Source organism: Hypanus sabinus, chromosome 17 (assembly GCF_030144855.1).
Source record: "Hypanus sabinus isolate sHypSab1 chromosome 17, sHypSab1.hap1, whole genome shotgun sequence".
In the NCBI taxonomy this organism is placed as follows: domain Eukaryota; kingdom Metazoa; phylum Chordata; class Chondrichthyes; order Myliobatiformes; family Dasyatidae; genus Hypanus; species Hypanus sabinus.
Genome location: NC_082722.1, coordinates 69391912 through 69418215, shown reverse-complemented (window position 1 = coordinate 69418215; position 26304 = coordinate 69391912). Strand labels below are relative to the sequence as shown.

Here is a 26304-nt window from a genome sequence, read left to right as displayed (position 1 = left end):
CCCTCAGACAGCCATGAAATAGATAACCAGATACTTTTTTTTTCCCAGGGCAGAAATGACTAGTACAGGGGGACATAATTTTAAAGTGATAGGAGAAAATGTCAGAGGTATGTTTTTTCACTCGGTGGGTATGTGGAACACCCTGCTGAGGGTGGTGGTAGAAGCAGATACATTAGAGACACTTAAGAAACTCTTAGACGTCCCTAATTTGGCACATGGATGGTAGTAAAATGAAGGGTTATATAGGAGGGAAGGGTTGGATTGATTTTAGACGAGGTTAAAAGATCAGCACAACATCAGGGGCCAAACAGCCTGCACTGTGCAGTAGTGTTCTATGTTCTATGAAACGTGGACCTGGGAAGAGAAGACAAGGAGGAAAGAAAGGCATGCTGCTTGTGCAAGGAGACAGCTGGCAGACAGGGCAGATTTAACTACTTTTTAATCTCATGAATAAAGAAGTCAAGGGCAATAAAAACAAGGAGTCCTTTGTCAGAAACAACAAGAAATTCAATTCATTCTATCTTACACTGTAATCATTAAAGTGTCTAACTTAGATTTTTATGGTAGAACTATTGGATTCTTTCTCAAAAAAACTCAGACTTATTACAAGCACATGTCTCCCTTTACCTAATACTGAGCAGTGATGAACTCTCATTACTGACCTTTTGCGTATTTCTGATTGCTTCATTTGAAATGTTCTCACTGAAGAGGCAAATGTCAATGCTTTTGACAGAAGAATGGCTGAGGAAGATTGCTGAGTCTCTGTGAGGAACTTTGAGCCTACTCAGTTGGAACAAAACCCACATTCGGTCCAAAACTACTGCTTTGGTTGTAATTAGGAAATAGTGTCCAAAGAATTCTTGAAGTTAGCTTGGTTATGTGAGGCTTTAAGCTTCTAATAAAATTAATTTGTAAAATCCTCCTTAAACTCACATCTCATTAGTGATCCATCTATTTGTGTTGCTACTTTCAGGAAGCAATGGACTTCCTCTGTACACCAAGACTCCGAAAGGCCCTGCAACCTTTTATATACTTCTGCATTGCATTTTGACCTCCCAAGGTATAGAACTTCAGAGTCTTTTGGATTAAACTTCATCTGCTAGTTCCCTGTCCATTTTTCCAACTGCATATCTGTGGTGAACTACATATACTTGTCTGGACACGCCCCCACTGCTGACTGCTCCTGTGTCTCCTCCCACAGACCCCTGTATAAAGGTGATTGGAGGCACGGCTCCTCTCTCAGTCTCCAGGATGTCGTATGGGGATCTCTTGCTTCTGACTGCTCTCTTCCAGTGAATAAAAGCCTATATCTGGCCTCACATCTCAGAGAGTTATTGATGGTGTATCAATATCATGCTGTATCTTTTGAAAACGTTCTTCACCATTAAAACATCCACTAATTTTCCTGTTGTCTTCAGATTATATCACAAATAACAGAGGTCCCAGCACTGATCATTACAGAACACCACTAGTCACACAACTCTAGTCAGAATAATAGCTTTCTACCACTACCCTCTGGCTTCTATGGCAAAGCCAACATTGAATTCTTTCTACTGAGACTCCATGAATTCCACATCCCTTAATCTTCTGGACCGGCCAACTCATTAAAAGCTTTACTAAATTCCACATGGTCAAGTGATTAAGGCGCTGGACTAGTGATCTGAAGGTCGTGAGTTCGAGCCCCAGCCAAGGCAGTGTGTAGAGCAACACACTTAACCACACATTGCTCTGGTCCACCCAGCTGAAAATGGGTACCAGCAAAATGCTGGGGGTTAGCCTCGTGATAGACTGGCGTCCTATCTGGGGGGGGGGGGGGGGGAGTAGTCTTGTGCTCTCACTTTATGCTTCACATAAAGCACCGGCCTGATGACCCAATAAGGCTCTAACTTTAACTTTAAATTCCATTTATACAACATCCAACTGCCTTGATCAATCATACTTACAATCTCAAGGAGCTCAATCATGTTTGCAAAATATCATCTTCCCCACACAGAGTCTTTCCATCTATACTTTTCCCAGATTCGAGTAAATGCAATTCCTAGGAAAATGCCCCAAGTCAAAGTTAACATAAATTTATTGTCAAAGTACATCTATTTTACCATATTCCCCTACCACTGATATAAGGTTCACTGCCTTACCATTTCCCAATTTATCCCTATTCCCTTTCTTAAACAAAAAAAAAACAATCCTGGCTATTCTCCTGTCCTCCAGAATCTCACCTGTGGTTAAAGATGATATAAAGAAATCTGTAATCTCCTCTCTTGCCTTTCTCAATAACTAATAGATTCCATCAGGTCCTTGGTACATCCACCTCAATGCTTTTCAGAAGACCCAACACTTCTTTCTTCTTGATATCAGCATAATCCTTCCTGATATGAAGAAAACACGGCAGCACCTCCACTTCCTGAAGAATTTGATGAGGTTCGGCTTGGCATCTAAAACTTTTGATAAACATCTATGGATGAATGGTGAAAGGTATATCAACAGACTGAATCACAACCTGATATGGAAAGCCCTTGAATGGAAGATTCTACAAAAAGTAATGGATATGGCTTAATTCATCATGTGTAGAGCCCTCCCAAAAATTGAGCACATCTGCATGAAACACTGATACAGGAAATTACCATCCATGTTTCCTCTCATTGCTGTCATCAGGAAGAAGGTACAGGAGCCTCAGGACTCACACCACCAGGTTTAGGAACAGTTACAACCCCTCAAACAGCAAGCTCTTGAACAAACTCCACTCAATTTCACTTGCCCATCATTGAAATGTTCCCACAACCAATGGACTCACTTTCAAGGACTCTTCATCTCAGGTTCTCAATACTTATTGTTTATTTAATTATATTAATGTTTCTTCTTTATGCATTTGCACAGTTTGTTGAAAGCCCTTATTTGGTGGTGGTTCTTTGATTCCGTTATAGTTTAGTATGCCCACAAGAATGCTCAAGGTTGTATATGGTGACATATATACTTTGATAATATAAATTTTACTCAGTACTTTAATCTCACTATTCTCCACATTCCTCTTGCCTGGTGCAAAGAGTTTGTTTAGTGTTTTATTCACTTCCTCTGGCTCCAGGCATAACCCCTCCTTTGTGCTTGAATGGTCCTCCCCGCTCCCTTTTAACTCTCTTGTTTTTAATGCACGCTTAAAGTATCTTGGGATTTGTTTGATCCTACTGGTCAAGGACGTTTCATGGCCCCTTCATCGTCATTCGGCCCGAAACGTCATCACTACCTTCTCCCATAGATGCTATCTGGCCTGCTGAGTTCTGCCAGCATTTTGAGTTTTTATTTATTTCCAGCATCTGCGGATTCACTTGTGTTATTTGTGTTACTGATGTGTTCCTGTCAGCTTGAACTAGTCTGGCCATTCTCTGACATCTCTCATTAAAAAGGTAGTTTCATCTGCAGAATTGCGGCACACTGGATTTTTTTTTTTGCTTTTCCTACCATTCTCTGTAAACTCTAGAGCTGGGGTTCCGAACTGTTTTTATACCATGGACCAATACCTTTAAACAAGTGGTCTGCGGACCCCAGATTGGGAATCCCCTGCTCTAGAAACTGTTGTGTGTGAAAATCCCAGGAGCTCCACAGTTTCTGAGATACTCAAACCACCCCATCTGGCACCAACAACCATTCCATGGTCAAAGTCAATCACATTTCTTTCCCATTCTGATGTTTGGCATGAACAACAACTGAACCTCTTGACCACGTCTGCATGCTTTTATGTATTGAGTTGCTGCCACATGATTGGCTGATTAGGTATTTGCATTAGCGAGCAGGTGTACAGGTGTACCTAATAAAGTGACCACTAAGTCTATAATGGTGAGCATGTGAAGAAAGGAAGGGGTTAAGCCATCCCATCACTGGCACGCAAATTGAAATGCCTGAAGGGCAGGGTAAAAGTACATGGGTTTAATGTTTAGCTCGAGTTTCAGCCACATCTTAAGCATTAATCATTATATCCACAGAGATGTTGTATCACTTACTCACTGGATGACAGGGAACAGAAATTAAGGGCAAACATCTTATCAGAGCCACTAGAGGAAACCAACATTGGAAAGTGATCTCCTGGGCCCAGGCATTTGGGCCTATTTCTCTCCTTCTGACCAAATATGGGCATCTTTCATTTGCCTATCAGTTGGCATTTCTTCCTAGCCCAGAGTTTGCAACACATGGCTTCTTGTCTGCTGTCATACTGTAAGATCCAGAGTGATTTTGTGATAGCTGGCAGGCATACAGCTTAAATGTCTTTACTGTTGCTGTTGGTTGTGTGTTTTTATATAGCTTTAGAGGAAAAGAATCTGTTGACAAGAAGCTCTTTAATGTTGTAGGTGGAGAAAGAGAGAGAAGCAAACCGGAAAGTTTCTAAGTGGTGAGAGATAACCCAATGGCATCTTTCCTGCACTTTTGGACAGGATACAATAACTTGCTGTAGTTCCACAAGAAATCCTTTGCATATATCCAGCTCAACAATGGCTACCATTTTCATTTCTATAGCACCTCATTTGGAACACGTTTACCTCAATTAAGAAGTGGGTGAAGTCTGAGAAGAAGGAAAAATGATGCTGGAATTTTGAGTGGCAGAACACTGCAATTGCTGGAAATCTGAAATAAAGGAAAACACCAGTTCTGATAAATACTGGAGTCTGAAGTTGTTGGGTTCAGAATTGATGATATGTTCAAATTTCAAATTTATTTATTGAGATACTGCGTGAAAAGGCTCTTCCCACCCTTCAACCACAGCAATCCCTTGATTTAATCCTAGCCTAATGACGGCAAAATTTGCAATGACCAATTAACCTACCAACCAGTACGTCTTTGGACTGTGGGAGGAAACCAGAGCACCCAGAGGAAGCTCACGCAGCCACGGGGGAAGAACGTACAAACTCCTTACAGGCAGAGGCAGGAATTGACCCGGATCACTGGTAGTAGTGTTGTGCTAACCACTACACTACCATACCACCCACATTTTGTTCAAAGTAAATTTGTTATGTATACCATATACAACCTGAGATTCATTTTCTTGCAGGGACCCACAAGGAAATAAAGAAATACAATAGAATTCATGAAAAACCACACATAACAAAGGCAGAGTTCCTGAAAGTGAGTCTACTGCAGAGTTCCCAACTATTTTTTAATGCCATGGACCAATACCATTAAGCAGGGAGTCTGTGGGGAACCCTTGGTTTATAGGTTATATTGCACTAATGTTGTGATTCACTACAACGCAGAAGGAAGTTTGAAGTCAGAGAAGAAATATGCTGGAGAATGAAAGCTATAGGATACTGGGAGCACAGGATCACCTGCATGGACTAAATTAAGAAGTTCTGTAAAGTGCTCACTCCATCTACTCTTGGTTTCTCCAAGAAATAAAGTAAAAATTTTGCATCTTTCAAGTTTAGTAATTCCTCATTCTTCTGAACTCAGCACAATATGGGCTCAATCTGCTGGATGTCTTCTCAAAGGGCAACATCCCCAATGCAGAAATTAGTCTGGTGAGGTCTTGTTGCACTTCCTGTATTTCAAGAATATCCTTCCCTATGTAACAAGGCCAAGTGTACATAATATTCCATATACAATGCTGTAAGAGTTTCATAAAAACCTTGTTTCTCCTGTGCTCCAATCTTTTTACATTACAAGTCAACATACCAGGTGTCTTCCTATTTGCCAGCTGCACCTACATAGGACATCTTCTCCGAAAATTGTCACCCTATTGTGGTGGAGTGTATCCTGATATCCCGAGAGTAATGCTGCCTGGAATTTAGCTCCTGGTGGGGGTAACCCATGGCAATAAAGTCAAGGGGCAAATTCCAAACTAAGAGCGATCCAACCCAGATGTCATGGTGGAGCTGGCAAAAGTTTATGAGACATCATAAAAGCAGTGAAGGTGGAGTGCAAACTCAGTCAACTCCATCATGGGGACTAGCCACCATCGATGACGTCTTCAAAAGGGGATGTCTCAAAAAGGTGACTTCCAATATTAAAGACACCCAGCACCCAGGAATGCCTTTTCTTCATTGCTACCATCGGGGAGGAAGTACAGGAGCCTGAAGACACAAAATGACCATTTTAGGAATAGCTTCTTCCCTCTGACATCAGATCTCTGAACAGACAGTGAACTAACCCAAGAACACCACCTCAGTATTTTTGTTTTGTTTTTGAATTTATTATTTCAATTAAATTTCATATATTAGAAGTTACTTATTATCAAAGTATGTATACCATATACAACATTGAGATTCGTTTTCTTGCAGACACTCACAGGAAAAATAAACAAATACAATAAAATCTTGGAACACCATATATATGTATTTTTATAGTAATTAATTGTTTTTATACATTGCACAGCACTTGTGCCACAAAACAACAAACTTCACAACATATGTCAGTGATATTAAACCTGATACTGATTCGGATTTTAAAACACCTATTTAAAAATACTCAGTCCTTCTTAATTTTACACCTAAGTGAATGGTCTTGACGTATTACATGTCCAGTCCTCCACTATACACTTACCCTGCCTCTAACCCTCACTGCTTCTTTGCATTCTCTTCATAACTCATGTTGCCACCTTGCTTTGCGCCAGCAGTATGCTTGGATATATCGCACTTGCTTCAAGCAGGCTTCAATTATACCAGTGTACCAAGAAGTGTGGAGACATGTCTCAATGACTATTGCCCGGTTGCGTGTACATCCATAGTGATGAAGTGTTTTGAGAGGCTGGTGATGAAACATGAGCTCCTGCCTGAGAGGTGACTTGGATCCACTCCAATTTTCCTACCAGAGCAATAGGTCCACAGTAGACCTGTTGTTCCATTGGCTCTTCATTCAATCCTGAAACATCTGCACAGCAAAAATGCCTACTTTCAAGGACTCTTCATTTCATATTCTCATTATTTATTGCTATTTATATGTACTTGCATTTGCACAGTTTATTGTCTTTTGCTATCTGGTTGATCTTTTAGTTATCCAGTTATAGTTACTATTCTATAGATTTGTTGAGAATGCTAACAAGGAAACAAATCTCAGGGTTGTATATGGTGACATATATGCACTTTGATAATAAAATTTACTTTGAACTTGGCCCCCTCATCTAAATCATTCAGATCGATTGAAAAGCTTCCGATGAAATAGACTATCAGCCTTCAGGCTTGGAGCTCTCAGAGTCCTTGAACTGATTTTCAGAAGGTACATCACACTGGTGTACTGAAATGTACTGTATTCATAAGGGGAAGGAGATAATTTGTCATAGAATCATGGAGTACCACAGTACAGAAACAGGTTCTTTGGCCCATCTAGTCCATTGTTGCTCCTTTCTGCACCTTGTGGCCATTAGTATTTTCATCTGTTTTTACGAGGTCGAGCTACTAGCTTGATGCACAGCCCAGCACAGACGGAAAAAGCGTGCAAGGGGGTGGCTGGATTTGAACCTGCGGCCACTTGCCCTGAAGTCTGGTGCAGATGCCACTACACCACCAGCTGGCCACCTCTATCCATGCCGGCCTGTTTTTCTCCCTGGGTGGCCTGGTTGAAACCTGAGTGGCAAGGTTGCTAATTGGGCAGAATAGTTGTGCCCTGTTTTACCGAGCCAATTCCCACCGCCGTTTCTCCCTGTGACCGCGTGGCTTTCCTCTGGGTGATACGCATTCCTAAGATGTTTAGCAGTTAGGGTTAGCAAGTTGTGGGTACGCTATGTTGGCACCAGAGACCTGGTGACATTTATGGGTTGCCTCCAGCGCTTCCTCAGATGTGTTGGTCATTGACACAAATGATGCATTTCACTGTATGCAATGATCTAAGTGACAAATAAAGCTAATCTTATATCTTTACCTTAAACCCTAGTCGCATCTACCTATACCCAAACGTAACTCTCCATACCCCTGCCACCCATGTACTAATTCAAACTTCTCTTAAATGTTGCAATCTGTCCCACATCCACCACCTCTGCTAGCAACTGGTATCACACTCACACCACCCTCTGAGTGAAGAAGTTCCCTCTCAGGTTCCTCTTAAATATTTCACAATTCTCCTTAGGCCTATAACCTCTAGTTCTAGTCTCTCCCAACCTGAGGGGAAAAAGCCAGCATGTACTTACCCTCTCTACAGTATATCCCTCATTTTTAAAAAATCTCTATTAGGCCTCCCCTCATTATTCTACACTCCAAGGATTAAAGTCCTAACCTATTCAATCCTTTCCAATAACTCAGATTCTCAAGTCCTGGCAAAATCATAGTAAATTTTCTCTACACTGCCTCAAGCTTATTAATATCATTTCTTGCAGGTAGGTGAACAGAACTGAAGCGAAGTTTGGATAAGTACACAAATGGGATTATACGGGTTATAAGTACACAGATGGGACTATACGGGTTATAGTCCAGTTGCAGGTCAATGAGACGAAGGGAGAATAATAGTTTGGGCATGGACTAGATGGACTGAAGGGCTTGCTTCTGTGTTTTAGTGCTCCCTATGACTCTATTGGATAGGTTGGGCCTGTTTTCTTTTGAATGACGGATGTGATAAAGGTATATAAAATAACTAAAGGCATAGACTGGGTAGATAGCCTGTGTCTGTTTCATGCAGGACGTGTCCAAAAGTAAGCGATATAAGTTTAAGGTGAGAGGAAGGAGGTTTAACAGGGATCTGTGGAGTAAACTTTTCACACCGTGGTTGGTATCTGTAATGAGCTAGAGAGGTAGTGGAGGCAGGGAGAGCCAGAAACAAATTTTAAGAGGCATCTGGACAGGTACTTGAGTCAATAGGGCATAGAGAGATACGGAATCAAAGGGGGATTATTATGGGTAGATACGATGGTGGACAAAGATGTGGTGAGCCAAAGGGTTTGTATAACTCTATGACTCCAATTACGCAGTCTTTGCATCCTCGTGAATCTGCTCCAAAGCAGGTCTAAGCTGAGATTCCAAAGCCAACTATATGAAGTCAACCATCCCATCAACAATGGTCCATTGTGTCACAACTCAGAGGCAAGCAGTATGAGCAACCTAAGAGCACATTCAAAGCCATACCACTTGGCCGCGGAAGGAATATCTGCCGTGGAAATCTCTCTGGTAACTGCTGAGCTGAAATTATCTCTGAAAGAGACAGAGTCATTGATCTTTTCCAGATAAATAGCTATAAATATGCTCAGCCGCCTTTGAATTTTTAGTGGGTCTGCCGTTCTAGATATATCAGTTAGCATCCTTCCTCCGTCTCCAACCCCCTCCCTCTCCCTGCCTCATTCAAATGCTCTTTAGCTTCCAATATTTAATCCCTGGAAATGACCTCTGACTGCTCAATTCTTCCACATGTAAGAGAAAGGCTCAGTCTGAAGGTGAAGCAAATGATTGTCTGGGAGCAGTTTTGTACAATTCTTATATTTTCAGTAAATTTGTTTAGTTAAAATAGATAAAAATACATGCAGGGGATTTATTGAACTCCTAAATACTGTTTCAGTGAAGCTTGCAAACGCATTCAACATATAATGAAATAGTATTTTAGGAATCAACATTTATTTATGAGAAGTTTTATATATCAGGAAGTCCAAATAGCTACTCAAGCATTTAAAATCTTGCACATAAAGAGAGTTTATTGATACAATCCTAATGATTATATTTTTGGCAAGGTAGAGCCTCAATGGAATAAGTACACATTCAAGCTTACCAATTTTCTCTGTTTATTTCTTCTCTTCATAGTATTGATTACTTGAGGAGGATTTGGCACAATTCATTGATTCCCCTTTCAAATTCAAAATTCAAGATTCAAGATTCTAAATTCAATTCAATTCAAGTGTAATTGTCATTCAACCATACATTAATACCCATGAATATAGCCAAACGAGACAGCGTTACTCTGGGGCCAAGGTGCAATGCACAGTTGCAACATTCACACCCAGCACAAAGCAAACACCACACATACAAGATAGCAAGCACATTTAAGATAACAGTAGAATACAGCCACGCAAACAAAAACGGTCCAGGTACTGAGACTATAAACGCCACAGAAATCTGCAGTCATCCGCAGTACAGCTTGTCTTCTGCTGAGCGAACACTGGGGGGAGCACCAGCTCCAGCCTGGATATCGCAGCACGCCACCTCCAGTGGAGCACATGACTCTCTCCTGGTGGCTATAAATAGGTGACCCTACAGACTGAGGCCCTGAGTCCATGAAGGCTGCAAAGATCTACAGTCGACCATGTGGTGAACTATGTGCCTGTCTGGACACGCCCCCTGCTGACTGCTCCTGTGGCTCCTCCCACAGGCCCCTGTATAAAGGTGATCTGAGGCCTGACGCTCGGCCTCAGTCTCCAGGACATAGTATGATGGACACTCACTCCTGGTTCCTCCTTCCAGTCAATAAAAGCCGATATCTCGCCTTACGTCTCAGTGTGAGTTATTGATGGTGCATCAGACCACCATTCAGTTTAGGTTAATGCCATTTCCAGAACACAGGTGTAAAGGAGAGCAAATAATTGCTTCTTCGGATTCAATGCGGCTCAAAAAGGAACACAATAAAATAAAGAACACAATAATTAAAAAGAAACACAATAAATACATAACATAGTTAATGTTATGTTATGTATACAGATTGATTGTATGTCCATAACGTGACACTAGGAGAGTCTGTCTGATGGCTACGTTCTATTTGGAATTGTTCTGTACCAAGAATTCTGTGTTCAAGCACAAGTCGAGAAACTAGAGTATAATATCCAGATGGGACATCCATTAACACAGGAGATTCTGGAAACACACACACCACACACACCACACACACACACACACACCACACACACACACACACACCACACACACAGACACACACACACACCACACACACAGACACACACACACACACACACCACACACACACACACACACACCACACACCTCACACACACACCTCACACACCTCACACACCTCACACACCTCACACACCTCACACACACACCACACACACCACCCACACACACCTCTACTACTACAAAATGAGGCCACTGTCAGGTTGGAGGAGAAACATCTTATATTTCGTCTGGGTAGCCTCTGACCTGGTCGCATGAATATTGACTTCCATAACTTCCCTAACTTCTACCTCTCTTCGTCCATTCTCCAGTTTGCTCCCTTCTCACCACTTTGCTTCTCCTTACCTTTTTTATCACCTTAAAAATAAGGTGACCCTCCTTATTTTTCCTTTCTCCCATGGTCAAATTCCTCTTTTCCTCTTTCAGATTCCTCTTTCCTCAGCTCTTTACCTTTTTCACCTATCACCACCCAGCTTTCAACTTCACCCCTCGCCCACTTACCTGGCCTCACCTGTAACTGCATTGCTATGTATGTTTATCAATTACCTTCACAGAAATACCATCTGTTTAAAACTGCACATTGTTCCGAATACACCCACTACCTTGGGGGAGGGGTGATAAGAAGGTTTAATATCGCTGGCAAATGTCATGGAATTTGTTGTTTTGTGGCAGCAGTACATTTTAATACCTAATTTGAAAAAAAACCTACAAATTACACTAGGATATGCATAGAGAAAAAAACAAATTTCATGATGATAAAGCTGATTCTGATATGGGTCTCTGTTGTGAACTGAGAGTGGGAAGTGGGCAGGGAGAGGGGATTCATGTTTGGGAAAAGGAGAAGAGAGAGGGGAGGGTGTGGGAAGCTCCAGAGAGATGTTCTGTAATAATTAATAAACCAATTGTTCGGAATCTAGTCTCTCAGGACTGGATGTGTCCATACCCGTGCCAGTTTCTGCCCCTGTCTGTAAGGAGTTTGTGTATCCTCCCTGTTGCTGCTCTGGTTTCCTCCCACTTTCCAAAGCCGTGCAGTTGTGGACATGCTACGTTGGCATTGGAAGCATGGCGACGTCAGTGGGCTGCCGCCAGCACATCCTCTGACTTGGTAGGTCGTTTACGCAAATGAAACACTTCACTGTATGCTTCGAAGCACGTGTGACAAATAAAATTAATCTTTATAGCTATCTAAGAAGCACTTAAACTTTGTGGATCTCACTCCACAGGGTAGTCACCATTCCTCGTTTGATTCTGAGTAAAGGGATGGTGTGTAGTGGTTAGCACAACACAAGTACAGCTCAGGGCATTCCAGACTTCGAAGTTCAATTCAGATGGCATCTGTGAAGACTTTGTATGTTCTCCCGATGAGCCACGTGTGGATTTACTCAGATTCTCTGGCTTCCTCCAGTCGTTCAAAGTTAGTAGGTTAATTGGTCATTGTAAATCACCCTGTGATTAGGCTGGTGTTAAATAGGCGGGTTGCGAGGTGGTGTGGCTCAAAGGGTTTTGCACTGTATCCTTCAGCTTACCCGATAGCAGTGTATAAGATGATGAGCGGCATTGGTCATGTGGACAGTCAGAGGCTTCTTCCCAGACTGAAATGGCTAACACGAGAGGGCACAGTTTTAATGTGCTTGGAAGTAGGTACAGAGGAAATGTCAGGGGTACGTTTTTTATCCAGAGAGTGCTGAGTGCGTGGAATGGGCTACCACCAACTGTGGTGGAGGCGGATACTATAGGGTATTTTAAGGGACTCCTGGATAGGTACATAGAGCTTAGAAAAATAGAGGGCTACAGGTAACTTGAGGTAATTTTTAAGTTAAGGACATGTTCAACACAGCTTTGTGGGCCGAAGGATCTGTATTGTGCTGTAGCTTTTGTATGTTTCTATGTTCCAATAATTAATTGATTAATTAATTAAGAAAGAAAGAAAGAGATAACTACTTCTTTGAAAGTTTTGAGCAAATTTAATACAAGTATTCAAACTATGTAGCAACAAGTCTCTTGACCACTCTTAACTGCGTGACTGGTTGAACTGGGTCCATGTTATGATTTCAATATTAGTTCAAGTCGCTTTTATTGTCATTTCAACCATAAACTGCTGGTACAGTACACGGTAAAAACGAAACAACGTTCCTCCGGTGAATAGATTGTGGACTCCAAGAGAGAAAATAGTGCTTTCTTTCCCTTTGCATTAAGCAATTGCATTACATTGGTGAAGATTTTAAAAGCTTGTGGATTTCCCTACTTCATTGTATCTTTGTGTCAAACTGGATAAGTCATTTCTCTGGCTCCCTTCAACTTTCCATCACTACTCCAAGCCCTTCACTAGCATCCTGGAGACATACTGCTCAGCATCGATGCTTAATTTTCCCTCATCCTCTCCAGATAGTAGGATGAGATAGATTGGGAGCTCTCATGGAATAACAATGCCTTGTGGTGCCAAAGTTTAAAGTTCAAAATAAATGTATTAAAAGTACATGTATGTCACCATATACAACCCTCAGATTCACTTTCGAGCAGGGAGATTCAATAAATCCAATAACTGTAACAGAACTAATGAAAGAACACACCAACAGGAAGGACAACCAGTATGCAAAAGCCAACTAACTGAAAATACAAAAAGAAAGAAAAGCAAGAAATAATAATAATAATAAGTAAGCAATAAATATTGGGAATATCATTTTCTTGCAGGTATTCACTGTAAATACAAAGATACACAATAGAATTCAATTAAAAGTACAAGCAAAGACTTCATGTCTCTTCAGTCTACACCAGGGGTCCATGTACGCGTTGCTTAAGGGTATAGGTACATGGCTTTAAAAACATTGGGAAACACTGATCTGCTCTATTAACACTCCAAGTTCTCATCACAGACTCTACCAATAGGTAGTACATAACAGACTTGTTTAATTTCTGAATAATGATCTCAACTGGGTTTTTCAGGAACACTATTGAGAGCATCTTGACAAGTTGCATCTCCATCTGGCATGGGAGCAGTTGACATTCAGACCAGAAGTCCCTACAAAGGACTGTGAGAACAGCAGAAAACTTCACGGAGTTCTTCCTAACCTCCACTAGAGACATTTATCTGGAATGCTGCATATGCAGGGTCCTTAGTAGTGTCAAGGATCCCACCCACCCATCAGCACCCTCTTTGACTTTCTTCCATCAGGCAGGAGACTCCGATATATAAAATCCAAAACAGTCATGATGAGAAACGGTTTCATTCCCCAGGCTATTAAGCTTCTGAATTTCCTTCCACATCATATTCGAAGTGTCACTGGTTAATCTGTTCCGTATCTTACAATAATTAATATTAATGCACTTTAGTTTGTTATTTATGTGTGATTCTTCTGTGGATTTTAACCTTACCTTCATAAGATATCGTATGTTATCATGATATGTGTACGACTGTTCTTATTCAGTGGTTCAGACAAAACATTTTATCATATATATTATATGGTTCTACATATTTTATAGATATTTATATAGTTAAAAGACAATAATCTTGACTTGATTTGATATTCTGTGCATTTTCTATATCTGAGTGCCCTTGATGCTGCTCCAGGTAAGTTTGTCATTGATCTTGTACCTCACTGCATTTGTTCATGCAATGATAAACTTAGGTTGACTTCACTCTCATCTTCATGCTGGGGGCTTATGCCACCTTGAACTTCTAGTCACGTCAGTTTGGTTATATTAAACATCATGTGGCTATTTACTCACAATGTTTTGAACCAAACTTCAATATTAGTTGTATAAATATAAATATACTGCTTCCTTCATTAACGTAAACTCTCTTATCACTTTTTCTGAAAGGCTGCAGTGATGTCAATGGAATGTGTAAGCAACCACACATCCTTCTCCTTCCTGCAGGCAATATCATCCACCCTTAAGTAAACATCTACTATTTGCATCCTGTTGCCTATTATATTGAATCTTGTCCGGTGTACGGTTAACTAGATCCAGCATAGGGAAGACTATGTAGAAGATTTGGCTTGTTGTAGTTGTTAGTCTTTGACCTTGCCGACTTACTTACTTATTGGCATTTAGGGCAGCATCAAAGGCTCTCTATCTCTATCTATCCTTGGCCAAAACCAATTTTGGTCTTGGTTTTGGTGGTGTTCAGGGTTTCCATTATCGTGCCAGTAGCTTCTTCTCAGTTTTCACTACTGTCAGCTATGCAAATCCAGGGTGGGAACTCGAGTATACCATCACACATGGATGTAGAAAGATTCTTCATTGCTATTTCCACAACCATTTTGTTTGATCAGTCAGCCCTGAGATGGACCCCTGAACCTGGAGGAGCGATGGGCCACTCTTATTCTGGTCTCTACCCTTTGAGCTATTTGGCAGGGGTGACCCTACCAAAAGTCAAAACATAAGGCCTTGATTCCAGCCAGCATAGGTCTCTGGGTCATTGAGGCATGCAAGCCTCCAAATCATGATAAGGTTGTGGTCCACTTGGAGGTAATCTTTCAGAATCTGGCTTCAGATTCAGGCCAGAATTTCACAACATTAGTATTACATAAAAAGCGATCTAGTGCTTCCCCAGCATATATGATGAATAAACTCTTCTTGGGCTTCTATCTGGGAACAGTTTTCGATTCTAACCCATGTTTCAATGGCAAACTCTGCCATCTTCATCAGGGATAATGTCTGGCCATGTTCAGTCCAGTGGTATATATACCTTTGTAGTCCATCCCTTCTGATTGGTTAGTCCTCATCCAATCAAGTTTCTGCTCTCCCACCTTGATTACAATCGAATTCCAGTTCTTACTTGAAGTGAGACCTTCGTCTTGTTTAAGATTTGTTTCCTCAAGTTTTAGTTCAGTGGTTTCCAAAAGCCCAAAAGCCATTTGCATGGCGCAGTAATTTAGTGCAGTCCAAGTCAATCCTACGGCCATTGTGATTGCAGTGTTCTGCTACCACCGATTTCTCCAACTAACTCAAACGGGTATACCGCCTGTGCTCCTTGATACAGTTTTCCACCATGCATCCCATATGCCCAATATACATGGCTCTGCATTCACAGGGAATCCTGTAAGCACCAGTAGACCTGAGTCCCATGTAATCTTTGATCCACATATGCCGTGACTTGAACTTCCTTACAGGTTTCCCAGTGGTGTTAATTTGGTATTTCTTCAGGATCCTGGTGATCCTTCCAGAAACCATGGAAACATAGGGAAGATAGGTGGTAGATGTTGTGTATATGGCCATTTACACAACAATATCAGTAATAAAAACACTGGAGATTGGAGAAACATTAACAGGGTTCTTTACTAACTAAAACCAAACTGAACACATATATACAGATCAATACGTGCCCAATAGCACATACTCAATTACATGTTACCCCAACATAAAATAGTCCCACATGATACAGTAGGCTATATGGTACAGTAGCAATGGGTTCCTCCTCATTGTTGGGTTTCCTAGTCTTTCTGTCGGCCATTTTATGGGCCCAATTGATTTCCATCAGCTTGTAGCCATTCTGTAGGAACACCATGTGTAATCATCTTATTTCCTCGGGAGAGATTCTTTGGGTCTGATATTGTTTTTGCACAGTTTATTGAAGTATCTCTAGTATTTCTATCTATGTACCTGTCCAAAACCCATTGAAATATTATAATTCAATCCGAGTCTAACCATTTCCTCAGGGTGCTCATTGCAAAATATTTCCACCCTCTGTGTAAAAAGCGTACTTCGTTCTCCCTTCTTATCTTAAAATAAATAACTGAGATACCACAATCCTCCAAGGTAGAGAATTCCAAAGATTCACTACTCACTTCATGAAGAAATCTTTCTTCAACTCAGTCTTATATGACTTTGCCATGACGTCTGCTGGCAATGTCAGAACTCATGTATGGAGGAAAGACAGACTCCAGTGCAGGGACAGCAACCAAAGTATATTCATAAGAATTCCAATAGAATATTGGTGGCTCGGCTCAGCAACTCCAGAAGACATAACATTCTCAAAATGAGGACCCACAATTAGTGCTAATCAGACATCCGTTTAAGTAATACAAGTAGCATGGAATCCCCAAGCTTATAGAAATTAACTTAATAAGCTTTTACAGAGACCCCCATTACAAAAAGTGAGTTACTCAAGAAAAACCTGAGGAACTCTAAACTATTAATGACTGTCATTAAACAACAATTAACCATTTCAGGTGCTCTAAAAATCTCAAAGCCCAATACTGTCCAGCTCCCTGCATAGGATTGAAGATCTTATTACAGATTTATTCTCTGTTTTGAGTTAATGACCTCTAACTCTAGCCTGTTCTCCCAAGGAGAACATTCTCCCACCTCTGGCTTGTTTCTAGCATTTTCAATTCAATTCTGGTTTCTGATCCAGAGAATTAATATGCATGGGATTTACAGTGACATATTATTGATGATGGGTAGGCTGCTCTCTGACGGTGCAGGGCAGTTTTGATTACCCCTTGTAGAGCCTTTTTGTCCGCTGCAGTGCAGTTTCCATACCAGGCAGTGATGCAGCTTGTTAGGATGTTCTCTACTGCACATCTTTAGAATAACATGAGCATTGATGTGCATAGTTCTGCTCTCTTCAGCCTCCTCAGAAAGCAGAGGCATTGTTGAGCATTCCTGATAGTGTATCACAAACAAGAGAAAATCTACAGATGCTGCAAATCAAAGTAATACGCACTATATGGTAAAGGAACTCAGCAGGCCAGGCAGCACCTATGGAAAAAAGTAAGCTGGTGACATTTCAGGCTGAGAACCTGCATCATGACTGGGGAAAAAAAATAATGAGAAGATTGTGTATAATATGATCTGGGGCCATGAAAGTTTGTGTATGATGTGCCCTTGGGAGTTTGAAACTTCTTGCAGTTTCCATTGCTGTTTCACCGATGTAAAGAGGGGTGTGACTGGTGTGAGTTCCCCTGATTCGATAACCAGATCCTTTGTATTGTTGGCATCATTTGCCTGGCACGAGGCCTTACGCTGTTCTACCTCCTCTCTATAAGCTCTCATTGATGATTAGACCCACCATTGTTGAGTCAGCGGCGAACTTGACATTGTGATTACAGGAGATGGCTGGTTCCATGCAGAGTGGAAATGAAGCAAGCAAAGCCAAGTGAAAAATGGAATAAGAGAATCTGAGAAAGGAAGTAAATCAAAGGTGGTGGAAAAAATTCTTCAGATAGGCAGAAAGAAAAGTAAAGATAAAGCCTAGATTTTAAAATGAGAGTACTCTGACAAGTGTCAACTAATTAAGTCTTTTCCAAAGTGTGGTTTGTTTGGAAAGTAGAAGAATGGCCAAGTACTTGTGTACACCCTTGTTCTACCTCAGTGCACTGATGTGATGATAGAATCTGTATGGATGGGATGCAAAACCAAGTTTTTCACCACTCCTCAGTACACACAACATCAATAAAATGATTTACCAGCAAGTGGAGATACACTTCTATCAAAGAAGGTGTAAGGCGCTCATTCCTTCTGTTAGCCTTCTCGATCAAGGTGTAGCATCTGCTTAGTCCCCCCATCAAGGTCAGATATGGGAGCAGGTGGTGAATGGTTGGATGAGCAGCTAGTGCAGATCACAAGTCCTGGTTCTGTGACCACTGACACCAGGTAGACAATCTCTGCAGTTTTGATAATGGCTGGGGTCAAATGTCTTGTAAAGACACTACCTAGAAGAAGGCAATGGCAAACCACTTCTATATAAAAATTTGCCAAGAACAATTATGGTCAAGGATAAGTCTATGTCATACGACAAGGCACATAATGATGGTGTCCAGCAAGTTTGCACGTGTAGCTAAACCAAGGATTTCAATGTACAAACAATAAAAATAAACAAACAGCATTCAGAACAAAAGGGAACCCATAGAGTATATAGAAGTATTTTCAGTTTGACAAATCTAACTTCATGCGAATTATGAGTGGACATGATACAATACGGTTTTTTAAGTGATTCTTAGATGGGTACATGGAGTTTAAAAAAATAGAGGGCCATGTGATAGGGTAATTCTAGGCAGTTTCTAGAGTAGGTTACGTGGGCGGCACAACAGTGTGGCCCGAAGGGCCTGTAATGTGCTGCAGATTTCGATGTTCTATGTTCCAAAATTAATTCTGCAGCTAAATCAAATTGTTCTGCATCAGATACTGATTTTTACTTCAGCTTGCTCTATACTAGATCCTGTCCAAAAGTATTCCAGACGCAGGAGCAGTTAAGTCTGCTTTGATTTAATAAAACATGGCAATTTAACCTTTCATTCATTGTGCAATTGTTGCTTAAATTAGAGTGCAAAATTCTTTAAGTATTAAAATATATTACTCAGAGATAATTCCTCGCATGAGACAGCACCGAGTCTACATGACATTAGCCATTGGGCCAACCCTTTTTAACAGATCTGAGTGTGCCATTGCGAATAATGTCACTTTTCTAATTAAATTTTCTTTTCATGGCCAATGCCTTAAGGGGCAACAGTCTTAAACCTTTGAACTATGTTTGTAGTGTATGAAGCACAATTAGATAAAACACAATAATGGGTGAATCTGTTTTCCCAGGCCATAATGAAATCCAGCGTGGAGGATGGTCCAATCGATCAATTGCAATGACAAGTTCATAAATTAATTAATCCTTCAAATGAATGGTTGAGAGTAATCAATGCCTCTTTAAAAAGATCCATGATATTCCAGTATCTCCTCTGTAAAACAAAGGCATCAATCTTCCCTTTTGGGGAGTATGAGTGTAATTGGCTTTTGAAACTTGCATGTATTATTAATGTTAAATGGTGGTAATTATAATGGGATAAGCAGTTTTGGACCACATGGAGATTTAAATAAGGATAGACATAGATCGAAGTTCCCATCATTGAACACATTTACAAGGAGTGCCATTGCAGGAAAGCAGTATCTATCATCAAGGACCACCACCATCCAGGCCATGCTTTCTTCTTGCTGCTGCCATCAGAAAGAAGGTTACAGGAGCCTCAGTCCTCTCACTGCCGGGTTCAGGAAAAGTTATTATCCTTCAGATATCAGGCTCTTGAACCATAGAGGATGATTTCATACATCCCAACACTGATCTCACAACTTATGGATTCACTTTCAAAGACTTTTCAACTCACGTTCCCAATATTTATTGTTTACTTGTTTATTATTATTTTGTTCATTTTGTATTTGCAAAATTTATTGTCTTCTACACTTTGTTCTTTGTCTATCTTTGTTGCATGTGGTTTCTCATTGATCCTATTTTGTTTCTTTGTATTTACTGTGAATGACCACAAGAAAATGTATCTCAGAACAGTATGTGGTGACATATAAAAACTTTGATAATAAATTTACTGTGAACATTGAATTTTCTCCAGGTATTTGTTTAGAATAGTTTTATGCTGCTTTGGTTAGTTCCATAGTGATCTCCTGCAAATGTGACACTTTATGGGCTGATTAAAGAGGATGTTTCTCCTGGCTAAGGAGTTTAGAAAAACGTTTCACCTTCTCAGAAGAAAGGGCTGTCCACTTAGGATTGAGATTTGGGGAAATCTCTTCAGAATCAGAATCAGGTTTAATATCATTTATAGGCTTATGTCGTGAAATTTGTTGCTTAGTGGCAGCATTACAATGCAAGACGTGATAATAAAAATCTATGAATTGCAATAAAAAGTATACATTAAAAATATATTAGATAAGAAGTGCAAAAAGAGAGCAAAAAATAGTGCGGCAGTTTTCATGAGCTCATTCTCCATTCAGCAATCTGTTGGCAGAGGGTAAGAAACTGTTTCTGAAACATTAAGTCTGTGTCTTCAGGCTTCTGTACTTCCTCTCTGACATTAGCAATGAGAAGCAGGCATGTCCTTGGTGATGGGGGTCCTTAATGATGGATGGCACCTTTGAGACATCGTCTTTTAAAGGTCTCCTCGATGTTGGAGAGGCTAGTGCCATTGATGGAGCTGGCCGAGTTTATAACTTTCTGCAACTTTTTCCCAATCCTGTGCAGTGGACCCTCCATACCAGAATCAGAAACAGATTTAATATACCAGCATATGTTGTGTAATTTGTTAACATTGAGGCAGCGATACAATACAATACATTATAATATAGAAAAAAATAAATAAGTAAATCAATGACAGTATGTATATATTTATGTATATTAAATAGTTAAATTAAAAATAGTTCAAAAACAGAAATAATGAAAGTGAGGTAGTGTTCATGAGTTCGATATACATTTAGGAATTGTATGGCAGAGGGGAAGAAGCTGTTCCTGTAAAACTGAGAGTGTGCCTTCAGGCCTCTGTATCTCCTACCTAATGATAGCAATGAGAAGAGGGCAAGCCCTGAGTGACAGGGGTCCTTAATAAGGAAACCACTTTCATGAGGCACCGCTCCTTGAAGTTGTCTTGGATATAATGGTGTAGTATCCAACCAGTTAGCATGCATCTTCTTCATACATAAAATAGTGAAAATAGTGATGATGAAGGATAATCCCACTGAGGTAGATCATCAGTGATTTTGATAGAGAATGGAGAAGGTTCAAGGAGCCAAATGGCCTTCTTTTTCATCAAATCCTTGTATCTTGACAGTGGCCACATTTCAAAAGCATGGTATTGGATGTACAGCATTGAAAGTACACCACTTTGGCATTGCCTAGCATATGAATGGCACTATATTATTAAAAATTCCCCTTCTTTCACATCAAACTCAATTCAGGCAGCTTCAAACTTGAACACGCACTAAACAAGTTGCAGCCACACACAGCGAAGACTGCTGTAACAGGTTGACAGGGTTTCCTGAATAGAACATGCACTGTGAGCCAATACCCTTTATGAGGAGTTAATCTTAGTACAAATAACGGATGAAAACCATGTGCCCGTGGAGCTCAATCAGATTGTTGCTATGGCTATTGCCAAACTTGTAATGAGCTATGAGCAGTAGAAGCCGCCAAGAGTTTTAATTTCACAGGCGGTAGAGACAAGGCTTCTAGGAAACAATTACCATAAAATGATGAACAAAGCTAGAGTTTGCCTCCAACTGCAATTGACTTAGGTAGTTTAAACTTTCTTTGTGATATTACATTTCCATAAGTCTCAATCATATTTGCAAATCCCTTGCCCATGTTTATCCCAGAACCCTTTTCCATATAACTTCCTGCTGGATGCATGGTTTAACATCACTGCTCATTGTATTATAACTTAGAAACATAGAAAACCTACAGCACAATACAGGTCCTTCGGCTCACAATGCTGTGCCGAACATGTACTTACTTTAGAATTTACCTAGGGTTACCCATAGCCCTCTATTTTTCTAAGCTCCATGTACCTATCCAAGAGTCTCTTAAAATACCCTATTGTTTCTGCCTCCACCACAGTTGCCGGCAGCCCATTCCATGCACTCACCACTCTCTGGATAAAAAACTTACCCCTGACATCTCCACTGTACCTGCTTCCAAGAGCCTTATAGCTGTGCCCTCTCGTGTTAGCCATTTCAGTCTGAGAAAAAGCCTCTGACTATCCACACGATCAATGCCTCTCATCATCTTGTACACCTGTATCAGGTCACTTCTCATCCTCCATCGCTCCAAAGAGAAAAGGCCGAGTCCACTCAACCTATTCCCATAAGGCACACTCCACATCTCCTCTGCACCCTTTTATGGTTTCCACGTCCTTCCTGTAGTGAGGCGACCAGAACTGAGCACAGTACTCCAAGTAGGGTCCGACTAGGGTCCTATATAGCTGTAATAATACCTCTCGGCTCTTAAACTCAATGTCACGGTTGATGAAGGTCAATACACCATATGCCGTCTTAACCACACAGTCAACCTGAGCAGCAGCTTTGAGTGTCCTATGGACTCGGACTAGATTTTCAACAGCCTTTGCACACCATGGTTCCTGTACCCTACTAGCCTTTCCCTGTCTTATTGGAACGTACCTATGCAGAGCGTCACACAAATATCCCCTGAACATTTGCCACATTTCTGCCATACATTTCCCTCAGAACATCTGTTCCCAATCTATGCTTCAGGGTACCTGTCTGATAGCTTCATATTTTCCCTTACTCCAATTAAATGCTTTCCTAACTTGTCTGTTCCTATCCCTCTCCAATGCTATGGTAAAGGAGATAGAATTGTGATCACTATCTCCAAAATGCTCTCCCACTAAGAGACCTGACACCTGACCAGGTTCATTTCCCAATACCAGATCAAGTACAGCCTCTCCTCTTGCAGGCTTACCTACATATTGTGTCAGGAAACCTTCCTGAACACACCTAACAAACTCCAACCCATCCAAACCCCTTGCTCTAGGGAGAAAGTTAAATCTCCCATCACGACAACCTTGTTTTTATTGCATTGTTCCAGGATCTGTCTCTCTATCTGCTCCTGGATGTCCTTGTTACTGTTGGGTGGTCTATAAAAAATCTCTGTAGAGTTATTAACCCCTTCCTATTTCTAACTTCCATCCACAGAGACTCCGTAGACAATCCCTCCATGACTTCCTCCTTTCCTGCAGCCATGACAATATGTCTGATCAGCAGTGCCACACCCCCACCTCTTTTGCCTTCCTCCCTGTCCTTTCTGAAACATCGAAAGCCTGGCACTCTAAGTAGCCATTCCTGTGCCTGAACCATGCAAGTCTCTGTAATGGCCACAACGTCATAGATCAAGTACTGAACCACACTCTAAGCTCATCCGCTTTTTTCATGATACTCCTTGCATTAAAATAGACACATCTCAAACCATCAGTCTGTGCACATCCCTTCTGTATCACCTGCCTATCCTCCCTCTCGCACTGCCTCCAAGCTTTCTCTATTTGGGAGGCAAACGCCCCTTCCTCTGTCTCTTCAGTTCAGTTCCTACCCCCGAGTAACTCTGGTTTAAACTCTCCCCAATAGCCTCAGCAAACCTTCCCGCCAGGATATAGGTCCCCCTCAGACTCAAGTGCAACCCATCCTGACTTGCAGACCACAGTACGTGCGCTTGCAACTGTGTGTCAGACAGAGTGGTCAGCAGCACTGGGGCTCCACAGGGGTCTGTCCTGTCTCTCTTTCTCTTCACTGTCTACACCTCGGACTTCAACTACTGCACAGAATCTTGCCATCTTCAGAGATTTTCTGATGACTCTGCCATAGTTGGATGCATGAGCAAGGGAGATGAGGCTGAGTATAGGGTGACGGTGGGAAACTTTGTCACATGGTGTGAGCAGAATCATCTGCAGCTTAATGTGAAAAAGACTAAGGAGCTGGTGGTGGCCCTGAGGAGGGCTAAGGCACCGGTGACCCCTGTTTCCATCCAAGGGGTCAGTGTAGACATGTTGGAGGATTACAAATATCTGGGGATACGAATTGATAATAAACTGGACTAGTCAAAGAACACTGAGTCTATCTACAAGAAGGGTCAGAGCCGTCTCTATTTCCTGAGGAGACTGAGGTCCTTTAACATCTGCCGGACGATGCTGAGGATTTTCTACGAGTCTGTGGTGGCCGGTGCTATCATGTTTGCTGTTGTGTGCTGGGGCAGCAGGCTGAGGGTAGCAGACACCAACAGACTCAACAATCTCATTCACAAAGCCAGTGATGTTGTAGGGGTGGAACTGGACTCTCTGACAGTGATGTCTGAAAAGAGGATGCTGTCCAAGTTGCATGCCATCTTGGACAATGTCTCCCATCCACTCCATAATGTACTGGTTAGGCAGAGGAGTACATTCAGTCAGAGACTCATTCCACTGAGATGCAACACTGAGCGTCATAGGAAGTCATTCCCGCCTGTGGCCATCAAACTTTACAACTCCTCCCTCAGAGTGTCAGACATCCTAAGACAATAGGCTGGTCCTGGACTTATTTCCACTTGGCAGGATTAACTTATTATTATTTAATAATTTATGGTTTTATATTGCTATATTTCTACACTATTCTTGGTTGATGCGACTGTAACAAAACCCAATTTCCCTCGGGATCAATAAAGTATGTCTGTCTGTCTTTTTGTACAGGTCACGTCTGCCCTAAAAGAGGTCCCAATGATCTAGAAATCTGAATCCCTGCCCCCACTTGCTTGAACTCATGTCAAGATTGTGGTTATACTCTGTAGTAAAGATGGCACCAGAAGTTTTTGCAGACCCAGGCGACTTCTTCCAGTTCATCTGTGAAAAGCTTTCTACTTCTTTTCTTTGTGTCTCTTTTCTTTTCAGGGTGTCGGTGGTCCTGTCGGAGTACGTTCCCTATAGCTGCAGCTCAGACTACAGGGCATCACGGGCAGTGGGTTCTCACTCTCAGACTCGATGTGCGCCTTCAGGGTGGGCAACCAGGTTCTTTGGTTCTTTGCTGATATCACCGACGAACCATCGCGGGAGATTGAAACATCGAGACAGCGGAGGGTGCGCGCAGCAGTTGGAAGAAGGCCCCTTCACTTGAGCGATTTCTCTCTCACTTTTGATGGTGAGTGACAGCTTGTCAATCCTCAAGTCGAAGGACTCAGTAAAACAATGCACTGCTAGCGTCCTACTCTCACTTGTTGCAGGAGTGGTCCCTCTCTCTCCCTCGTTCGTGAGAGAGAGAGACCGTCAGATGTTGAAGTGACGGGATGGACAGTAGCTTTTTGATCGTGATCTCTTTGAGGACTTTGCTATTGCTTGCATAGTGAGCGAAGGAGGTCGGTGCATGGGGAGGGTCGACGCTTTTGCTGCTGTTTGTGCATGGGAGGGGTTTAAGGGCGATTAGGGTTCTGTCATTTCTGTCATTCTTTCTTTGGGTTTTCCTGGATTGTATACTGTATACATTCTCTGACATTAAATTGTACCATTGAACCATTCAACTCTAATGGATTGGAAGTGTCTGTTCCATGTCATATCTCTAACTAACTAACTAACTAACTAACAAACTAATAAATAAATAAATAGACCCTTCTTCTTTTTGATGTGAAGTCCCTCACTTCAAATCACATTTGCATAAGTAAATACATTCACTCTTGTCATCTCACGCATACACATTTAATCACACGCGTGCGCGTACACACACACACACACACAATTTGTTGCATTTTCATTTACTCAGGACTAGTGAACCACATGTTTACTTATTTCTATTCATTTAGAGATACAGTGCGAGGTTGGCCCTTCCAACTATTCAAGCTTCACGCTTTAAAACCCATCGATTTAAACTAGCCTAATCATAGGACAGTTTATGATTTGCAATAACAAAACTTTCTTCAGATACATGAATTGTAAATGAGAGGTGAGAGCGGATATTGGACTGCTGGAAAACAACGGGGGAGTATTAGCAATATGGGATAAGGAAATAGCGAACAAGCTGGAAAAGTACTTTGCATCAGTCTTCATTGTAGAAGACTCTAGCAATATAGTGGAAGTTCTAGGTGTAAGGGACATGAAGTTTGTGAAGTGACCATTATGAGGGAGAAGGTTCTTGGGAAACTGAAAGGCTTGAAGGTAGATAAATCACTTGGTCCAGATGGTGAACACCTTGAGTTCTGAAAGAGGTAACTAAAGAGATTGTGGAGGCATTAGAAATGATCTTTCAAGAATCACTA

At 41.4% G+C, this 26304-nt stretch overlaps 1 long non-coding RNA gene across 1 annotated transcript in view; it reads left to right on the top strand.

Annotated features, from left to right (window-relative positions):
* LOC132407035 (uncharacterized) overlaps window positions 1-25457 on the top strand; it is a 54610-nt gene extending 29153 nt beyond the window's left edge. The window contains exon 3 of the long non-coding RNA XR_009516357.1: window positions 24950-25457. This is a non-coding gene — a long non-coding RNA (uncharacterized LOC132407035). The remainder of the gene's footprint in view (window positions 1-24949) is intronic.
* The last annotated feature ends 847 nt before the right edge of the window (window positions 25458-26304 follow it).